We start from the raw sequence: 9,776 nt of genomic DNA on the forward strand, positions 1-9,776 counted from the left end.
CTATTTTCATTAATTTAACCAACCTATTGGTCACACAAATGAGATTATACTTTTTAGAATTTGATTAATATGGTGTTATTATTTTAATATATATTTAGTGCTTTGTAAGAAATCATTAAACTAAAAAATATTTTAAAAAAATGAAAAATTAGGACTAAAATCTATATTATATATAATAATAATAATAATAATAATAATAATAATAATAATAATAAAGTATTAATAAGGATTTATGACAATACCTGACATGTTTTTTTTTTGTTGCGAGATTGCCCTTCTATGTTTGTAAGTTTAGTTGTTTAAGTTAACCAAAATCAATATCTATTTATAGGCAATTTTGGAATAACACATTAACTTTTTTTTTTTCCCTTTTTTTTTAAAAGAATAAATTCTAATTTCAGATTTGAAGGAATAAAATAGGGTAAAATCATTTTAATTTTAATATTCTTATCTATATTACAATCTCGAATATTTTATAAATATAATGATTTCACACGAAATTTAAAATAATTTGAAGTGAGAAATAAAAAATCTATCTTCTTAAATATGAGTATTAAATTTAAAATATTTCAATATAATTTGTTAAAAGAAAATCTAATCTTGTTGATAAGAATTAATTGTTCAGTTCTTTATTTTATATATTATTACTTATATTTACTTACTAATTATTAAAATTATAATTTAAACAATATTTGCAATATTTATCAAACAAAAAGTAAAGCATAAGAATAATTCAAAAGAAAAAAGAGAGTGAACCGACACAATGAGATAAGAGGTAATGTGACACGTGAGTAAAAGATTACATATGAATAAGAGCGATTCTGAAAATAGGAGAATTAAAAGAGACTTGAAATAATTGAAAGTTAATGTCTACACTAACAAGGTGCATTTTCCTTTTCGATGACTAAAGTATGTTGCAAAAACTCGTGTTGGTCTGTGGGAATAGTCTTCCCTCTTAGAACTGAGGAGTAAGTTACATGATTGTATCATAAGGGAATGTTGGGGGCTATCAGGAGTCGAATTTGGATTCTGAGTTTTGATCCGACTCTTGGGTATAGGTTGTTACAAATGGTATTGGAGTGTTACCTCTTCTGGTTACGAACCAATGCAAAACTTTGTGGGCATGTGACACTAAAGTAAAGGAGGAGTACATGAATGAACCGAAACCATACCTGAATGCGAGCTATCGTGATGATAAGATGACAAAAAAAAAAAAAAAAAAAAAAAAAAAAAAAAAAAAAAAAAAAAAAANTTGAAAATCATTAAGAACTCCAAAGTCTTTTCCGTGACTCGATTATGGAAACTCTAAAGTGTTGGAAGGCAATAGATTTTGAGGAATGTCTGGAGCCTCAGGCTTCGAATCCTCATTTGAATCTTAGGTATGAATTGTTACAAATGATAACAGAGACGAATTAACGCTGAAGTTGGTGTCGCCACCTCTTAGATTTATTAACAGTCTCAAACAATCCGTCATACAAAAAAAAAAAAAAAAGGGTTGGAAACCGACTAAAAATGGATAAACGTCGATAAAAATATGATAAGAAGATGAGAAAACACAAGAAAACAAAAGGAAAATAAGGAATCTTAGCTTCAAACCCAGACGAGAAGCTTGAACCTGAAACCGGTTGAACTCGGCTTGCGTTAGTTCCTCGACTTGGTCGCTTCGACTCAATTTCCTCTACTTAGATTGCTCGAAATGAAATCTCAGGACCTATAATGACCCTAAATTTCCACATACTCAGAGTCATTACTAACGTCTCATGCTCATTTATAATGCAGAAATATAACTCTTACATGAACATCATTTATAACGTAAACTTCAAAAAAATGCTTAAAACAATTTCTTCTGTGGAAAACGCACTCATGGTCTTACGTGTTTAAATAGGAAATACTAAAATTTAGAGAAAATAAAAACAAATACAAAATAGTTTAAAACATGAAAGGAAAAACAACCTATTCTAACTTAACTAGGAATTTAAATATGAGTCTACCCGATGCACGTGCCACAGTCTCTGCTCGCGATGTCGTCGTCCTCCGTACAAGTGCGCCTTGCCTTTACCTGAAAAATGATGTGGCACACGGCCTAAGTATTTCAAAAANTGTTTTCATTGTTTCTAAATTGTATTGGATAATAAACTTCATGTTGTTTGGATCATTCAATCCAAATATGATTTGTAATAATATTATATTTAATGGGTACAAATTATAATAATTTCTCATATTTTCCATATAATTTATCATATTTTCCATTTTCCTTCTCACTCTATTTATCTCCTCGGTTATATTTTTGTTCAGTTTACAATTGGTTGGGGAGGAGAACACCTTCCCCTAGCAGACGCGTTTTAAAGTCTTGAGGGGAAGCCCGAAATGGAAAGTTCAAAAAGGACAATATCTGCTAGCGGTGAATCTGGGCCGTTACAGGACCTTTCCAACCATATTGAACTTTCGGAGCCGTTTTTAGGTTCCCAGAAGCATTTGAGGTCAGTATAACCATTGTTGAGTCAAGTTAAGTTTTTTTTAGCAAAAAATATATTTAACTAACACAGCTAGGTGAGTTGAATAGTTTATTATGCCTTAATCCGATGTCATGGACCCACGTGTATTGAATTGGGTTACAAATGACAGATCTAGACTAGCACAAGGATAAATTAGTGACTCCGGCTTAGGCCTACCAAATAATTAACTTTGTTGTTGGCTGGGTTAGATGACTTGTTTGCTATATGGATGATGGGCTATGACCCTTACATATGTCATGTTTTATAACTGCTAGACGCGTGTTATGTTATGTTTATACAATGATATATGTTATCAGTTATATTATGTTACGTTCATGTTATGATGCATGAATCTCTATGTGTCACATCATGTTAATTATGTTAATATGCCCGATCTATGNAATCTCTAATCATTTTAGGAGTGGCCTCCAGTCTGGACAAATTGGATGTGTAGTACTTCCCTACGCACGACTCACATGTGCGAGTGTAAATCCCCAGGGCGCTCGCACACCTCCTGGANCCATATAATTTATCATATTTTCCATTTTCCTTCTCACTCTATTTATCTCCTCGGTTATATTTTTGTTCAGTTTACAATTGGTTGGGGAGGAGAACACCTTCCCCTAGCAGACGCGTTTTAAAGTCTTGAGGGGAAGCCNTCATCTGTGCACATTCGCACTCAAATCATCATACTGTGCGCGTCCGCACTCATCATCTCTAGGGGAAGTAGCCCTATGCTTATGAATATACAATANGAAAGTTCAAAAAGGACAATATCTGCTAGCGGTGAATCTGGGCCGTTACAGGACCTTTCCAACCATATTGAACTTTCGGAGCCGTTTTTAGGTTCCCAGAAGCATTTGAGGTCAGTATAACCATTGTTGAGTCAAGTTAAGTTTTTTTTAGCAAAAAATATATTTAACTAACACAGCTAGGTGAGTTGAATAGTTTATTATGCCTTAATCCGATGTCATGGACCCACGTGTATTGAATTGGGTTACAAATGACAGATCTAGACTAGCACAAGGATAAATTAGTGACTCCGGCTTAGGCCTACCAAATAATTAACTTTGTTGTTGGCTGGGTTAGATGACTTGTTTGCTATATGGATGATGGGCTATGACCCTTACATATGTCATGTTTTATAACTGCTAGACGCGTGTTATGTTATGTTTATACAATGATATATGTTATCAGTTATATTATGTTACGTTCATGTTATGATGCATGAATCTCTATGTGTCACATCATGTTAATTATGTTAATATGCCCGATCTATGTCTATGAGACATTAGAAAGTAATGTTTGTTAACTGTGAAATATATGACAAGTAATACGTTTATATATCTCATAGGAACACTATGTCAAAAAAAAAAAAATAATAAAAAATAAAAAATAAATTGGATGAATGACTTACATTATAAGTATGTCATGGTTTGATGTTATGGAACTTCATGCATCGGGACACAACCGTCGTTTATTTAAGAGTTTAAATCCATGACATCGTTTAGGAAATAAACTCGATTTAAACGATTAGCAGTATATTTTTAGTGACTTTGAACACGAACAAATGTTGATAAAATAAACCCTAATTTACATGGAATTCATATACTTCTAAAGTTTTTACTCTTTAAAATTTACAGATTTAGCCTAACACATTGAGTTCCAAATTTGTGAAGATCAAATGCTATTTAATTTTATAAGATGTGATTTATAGTCAATAACTATTTAATTGGTCTAAAAAAGTGATTTAGAATCCGATGCTATTTAATTTTGACTAAAAATGTGATTTAGAATCCGATCCTAATTCATTTTACTAAATAATTTGATGTCAAACATATCAATTATCTCGGAGCTACTTATTTATAACTTAATCAACAGTTATACATAGTAAAACTATATGGTAAATGAAATTTAAATAGCCCATAAAAAACTATATCCTATTATATAGGGTAGATAGTAATTATATATATATATATATATAGTAGATGGTAGCGGTATATAGTAAGCTGAACCATATATATATTCGGTCAAGTAAACCTTTGAGAATGTACTTTCTGTATTCTCTCCTACTATCTACCGTAGTCATCAACCCAAAATCTTTAGCCAATATTCTCCTTGCATTTTCTCTATCATGTTCTTTGTGTTCATCTAAATCGAGTGTGTTCATTGTTGTGCGATCCTAACATTATCGTTGAACTATACTCACATCATCCATTAGTTTCTTAAATGTAAATGTTTTTATAATCTAATTGCATCTCATTCCTTATTATCCATGCTCCTATCTAAATCAAAGTTAATAGATAATTGAATCTAATATATGTGTCCTCGTCCTGGTCTTTTTCAGTACAGCCCGAAATTTAAAATCTCGAAAATCGGATCGTGACAGAAATATAAACACCATTTTTTTTTTTTGAAGTTTCACTTTTGTCAAAGTTATCCAAGAGTAATTTGTGCGTTTGTTAAACTTACTTTAGTGCAAAATTTTATTTTTGAAATTAATGATATTTTTATATTGTTTTTTTAATTATTGATTGAATTAATGAAAATTGAACTAGAATTACAACTTGTATGATACCATAAATTGAAAGAAGAATATGGAATAAGTTGTCTTAATCATGCCATGAAAATACTTTACGGTGAACGACAAGATTGTATCATATGGGAGGTTTCATTGTATCCTTTGTTGGATGATGAAAGTCCCACATCACATCAGCTAATTTAGGGAATGATCATGTGTTTATAACCAAAGAATACTCTCTCCATTGGTATGAGGCCTTTTTGGAGAAGCGCAAAGCAAAGTCATGAGAGCTTATACTCAAAGTGGACAATATTATACCATTGTGGAGAGTCGTGTTCATACTAACATAAGGGGAGGCATACTTTGTTCGAGGGGAGGTATTTGATGGAAAGTAAAAGATAAAAATATCATTTAATTAAAAACAAAATAGAGAAAATTTTTGTTTCAAATCGAACACCTCCCCACCTCGACCGGTACCTGAAAAAAAAAAAAAAAAAAGGGAAACGGAATATATACTCAGTAAGCAACCTACGTCGCTCCCTCTAAGTGTCAACCTACGTCGCTCTTAAGCGCATCCAAGTTTAGGAGAGAACCACCAACTATGCTATTTCCAGGGTCTCTCCCTCTAAGTGTCGCTCACGACACCATAAGGGCAATCATATTATAAGCTCACACAAATATATAACTAAACTCAACTCAATCCCTACAAGAGTTCACCCTAGGCATATCACAACACTACAACTTATCAATCATATCATAAGTTCACACAAATATTTCTCACATATCTTAGGAAAATCCGAAAACAACGGTTCAAGAACTTGCCTATGAATTTTCTTCGTTCCTTGACGGTTTTGGACGATTCAAGGGTCTAGAATGCTTCCTATAGGTTATGTGAAGGACTTGTGAAGAAATTTCAGCCGGAATCGGACTCCTCGTGGTCGGATCAAAAGTGGCTGCTACTTCCCCTTCTCTCTATAACCTTATTTCTCTCTCTATTTTCTTTTTCTTTTCTTTTTCTTTTCTTTTCGTGAGATATTTCTAAGCATTTTTTCTCTTCTACCTCATCTTAAAATTCTGTCTCTAAAATCCTCAATAAAATCTCGAGAGTTCAACTTAAAGGGGAAAAATTAGGTTTTAAATTTCTCATCGGAGCTCGGGTGTTACATTCTAACATTCTTCAACCTTTCAATTGACCATAGTTCATTTTCAAAGCTATAAATAATTATTCATGTTTGTTGATTTAGTACGAAGATTTTAGATATTAAATAAAAGTGGCATATTATACTTGTTAAACCATGAGACGTATACTTTTGCAATTCTTGTGTTTAGATTGCATGCTAAAATCATTCAAGTAGTTTTGATCAAGTTATTTTGTGGAGTGATTTGAATTACAAGTTCTTTACTCTTTATAAAACAAATTCGAGAAAGTAGGTTTAGTAGAATGTGCCTTAAAAGTACCAAAAAGGACTCTCGTAACTACAAAATAGCCGCAAAATAACCCAGCTAAGTTCCTCCGTCAAGGAGAGGAGTTCGGGTCACGACTTACCAAATTTGAATCATACAAAAACATGTTGAATATTGACATATTTATATAGCAATATTTGACAGTATAACTTGAAATTTCTGAAGATGTTTCGTACATATTTATATATTTTTGTAGTAATAAAGTGAAATCTTATACCAAAAGCAAAACTTTTATGTAAACCATTAAGAGAATAACTTTATCGTATGATTATAAATTCTCGAGTATCTAAAAACCCGCATGTTCCTCCCCATCCATCCCCACCAACTCCGGCCAAGACAACTTTTCTAAACCATTAAGAGACTAAATTAATAAAAACATCGTTTCACTAATACCTTTAAACTTTATAAAAAAAATATTTAAAATCTCTTGCAAAACCGTTTGTATTTTGTTTCAAAAATACCATTAAACTTTGAATAATTTTTAAAAATAACTTAGAACTTAAAAAGTTTCGTAGCCACTTTAAAAAAAAAAAAATCAAAAATACATTTACGGTCAGTAATATTTAAAAATATCTGTAAAATTATAAAAGTACTTTATAAAAAAAAAGTTCAAAAAAGTTTTTATCGAATGAAGTCATATATCTATACTTCAAAGATAACTCTAAACTTTTTTAATTTTTTCAAAAATTTTAAAGATATTAATATTACTTATAAACATTCCTTGTTATTTTTTAAACGTGGTATTAACTATTCTGTTTATATACTAAGAGTATTTTTTAACTTGTTTTAAAAAAATTTAAAGTATTTTTAAAAAAAATTAAAAGATATTAATAAAACTTTTAAAAGATTATTTTTTAAAATACTTTTAAAAGGGAAAAAAAATGTATTTTTGATAAGTTTGGAAAGTTTGAAAACATTTTTGAAACAAAACATTAACTATTTTACTTTTAGATGACTTAATCACATGAAGCATTTGAGGTCAATATAACCAATATAACCATTGTTTGATGAATTGAAGTTTTTTTAGCCAAAAATATTTTTAATTGGTACCGTTAGGTGTGTTGAATCGTTTATTATGCCTTGATCTGATGTCATGAACCCACTTCTGTTGAATTGGATTCCAAAGGATGGATACCAAAGGATAGATCTAGACTAGCACAAAGATTAATTAGTGTAACGACCCTAAATTTCCACATACTCAGAGTCGCTACTAATGTCTCATGCTCATCTATAATGCGGAAATATAACTCTTACATGAACATAATTGATAACGTAAACTTCAAAAAAACGTTTAAACAACTTTTTCTCTAGAAAACACAGCCATGGTCTTACGTGTTTAAATATGAAATACTGGAAATTTAGAGGAAAAAAAAAATACAAAATAATTTAAAACAATGAAATGCAAAACAACCTATTCTAACTTAAGACTAGAAATTTAAATATGAATCTATCCTATGCACGTGCCACTGCTCGCGATGCCGCCGTCCTCCGTACAAGTGCGCCTTGCCTTTACCTGAAAAATGATGTGGCACACGGCCTGAGTATTTCAAAGAATACTCAGTAAGTGGCCCCACTATAGGGGCCATGCAAATGCAAACATATGCAATCATGATTTAGGGACCTATCTCTAATCATCTTAGGGGTGGCCTCCAGTCTCGGACAAATTGGATGCGTAGTACTTCCCTACCCAAGACTCACACGTGCGAGTGTGAATCTCCAGGGTGCTCGCACACCCCCTCGACCCTCTAGTCAAGCTAATCTGTAGGAACGTCTGGAGGTCAGCGGAACCCCATAGTGTCATGCACTTCATGAACACCCTCATCTGTGTGCTTTCGGACCTGTGCGCATTCGCGCTCATCGTACGGTGCGCGTCCGCACTCATCATCTCTAGGGGAAGTAGCCCTATGCTTATGAACATACAATATGCATGAGGTCCCTCTAAATCCATCGTAATGTCTCTTCTGACACAGCCCTCTAGTCTCATCTCTTTGTTACTCTAGGTAACACATACTCGTGGATATTTATATTAATATCATTTTCACGCTCTTAGGGTTGTGTCCTATGTCGATCTAACGACATGATGCAATATGGCACTCATCATCATATAGCATGCTCAATATGGAAAACATCATCATATTAAGGTAAACGTCACGCAATCATCATACTCATCATATTGCCACAAAGTGCATCAAACATATCAAGTACGACATTCATCAATATATATATATANTCATACATCATCATAACTCATATATCGCATCGTACGACATAGTTTATACATCATCATAATTTATACAATTTTTTTAGCCTATCCTATAGTAAGACCACTTACCTGGTTGGCCTAAGCCGAAGTATTCCCTAATTTATTTAACGTAAGCTCCCGTTTCTCCAGAACAACACCAAATATTGCCAAGGTTTGCTTCCTATCGCATCGTTCGTCACCTTTTGTTAGTATTTCACATTTTAATTAATAATCCAACTAACCGTGTGAAATNCGTCACCTTTTGTTAGTATTTCACATTTTAATTAATAATCCAAATAATCCAAATAACCGTGTGAAATATGGCTCTATATAAAAATCAAATTCCATATTTTCATTGTTTCTAAATTTTATAGGATAATAAAACTTAAAACTTAAATTAATAATATGTCAATATTATTCAAGTGGCTTGTATAATTCAACTTTTAATGTTATATCCTATAGATACAAATATAATAATTTGTCATATTTTCCATTTTCCTTCCCTCACTTATTTCTCTTCTATGTTATCTTTAAATTTGGTTTATAGTATACTTGCCATATGAACCGTACTTGCCATTTTCAACCCACTCTAATTTTCTTTTCTTTCCTAAGATTTTCTCTCTTTTGTTCTTTTTTTTTTCTTTGAACTCTAATTCTTTTGTGTCGTTCAATTCTACCTCCATATCTAATTATTTTAAGCAATTTAAATCTAATTCTTTTAATCATTTCGTGGAAGGAGTTTAATTCTATAATTCTTTTAATCATTTCCTGGAACGAGTTTAATTGGCTTTACTATTTCCAAATCTAATCTTCCTCTCTCTCTCCATGGATCTACTCCCATATCTAAATTGTTTAATTCTCACATCGTTTAATTCTGTTCAGAAGTTTAATTCTATTCCCAGATTTTCTTTGGCTTTACTATTCCCAAATCTTAGTTTTTTTTTATTTGAATATGTTTCCAGATCTTCCTTTTCATCCTGTTTGTCAAATCTTCGTTCTTTTTTTTTTATTATTATTTGAAAGATCTTCTTTTCCCTATCTTCCTTCTCATCCT

The 9,776-nt window shown here is 31.8% G+C and overlaps 1 protein-coding gene and 1 long non-coding RNA gene across 2 annotated transcripts in view; one reads left to right on the forward strand and one right to left on the reverse strand.

Moving 5' to 3' along the window:
- LOC111811620 overlaps nt 1–310 on the reverse strand; it is a 1,418-nt gene extending 1,108 nt beyond the window's left edge. Inside the window, exon 1 of the long non-coding RNA XR_002817574.1 lies at nt 243–310. This is a non-coding gene — a long non-coding RNA (uncharacterized LOC111811620). The remainder of the gene's footprint in view (nt 1–242) is intronic.
- The window catches only part of LOC111811616 (myosin-binding protein 1-like), a 48,323-nt gene that overhangs the window by 24,134 nt on the left and 14,413 nt on the right, over nt 1–9,776 (forward strand). The gene's annotated exons all lie outside the window — the stretch shown is intronic.

This window comes from Cucurbita pepo, chromosome LG15, assembly GCF_002806865.2.
Source record: "Cucurbita pepo subsp. pepo cultivar mu-cu-16 chromosome LG15, ASM280686v2, whole genome shotgun sequence".
In the NCBI taxonomy this organism is placed as follows: Eukaryota; Viridiplantae; Streptophyta; class Magnoliopsida; order Cucurbitales; family Cucurbitaceae; genus Cucurbita; species Cucurbita pepo.